Below are 474 nucleotides of genomic sequence, written 5' to 3'. Positions count from 1 at the left end.
ATGCATACTCAACCTTGGAACAACAGGGCTCTGGGATACAGGGATCTAGGTATAGTTTTTGAAGAAGGTAAATAATACTAAAGATGCTTGACTGTTTTATGAATATTGGTTTTCCTTGCCTACTATTGTAAAATAGACACTTGAGTGTGATAGAAAGGAATGATTTGTAAGCCCGTCTTCAGCCTATAACTGACTGGAATACCTAAAAGGGGTTTTACAACTTGCCCAGTGAAATAGGCCTCGTGCAAAGCCTTTACAGAGTATAGGACCTTAGCTGGAATCCTGAGTCCCATCCAGAACCTTATGAGGTAGGACATTCCCATTAGAAAGGACAAGCAGACTAGAACAGCTAAAATGACAGAAGATACATCTTCAAAGAAAGCTCATCGGGAAAAACCCAAAACAAAAAGTCAGCATGACTGGCTACTACAAGAATAAGTAAGCAGTTTGCCAGGAAGACATCAAGGCTAGCAA

The sequence above is a fragment of the Chrysochloris asiatica genome, unplaced genomic scaffold (assembly GCF_000296735.1).
Source record: "Chrysochloris asiatica unplaced genomic scaffold, ChrAsi1.0 scaffold00096, whole genome shotgun sequence".
Taxonomy (NCBI): Eukaryota; Metazoa; Chordata; class Mammalia; order Afrosoricida; family Chrysochloridae; genus Chrysochloris; species Chrysochloris asiatica.
The sequence above is the reverse complement of the archived record's forward strand: the minus strand, read 5'-3'. Positions refer to the sequence as shown.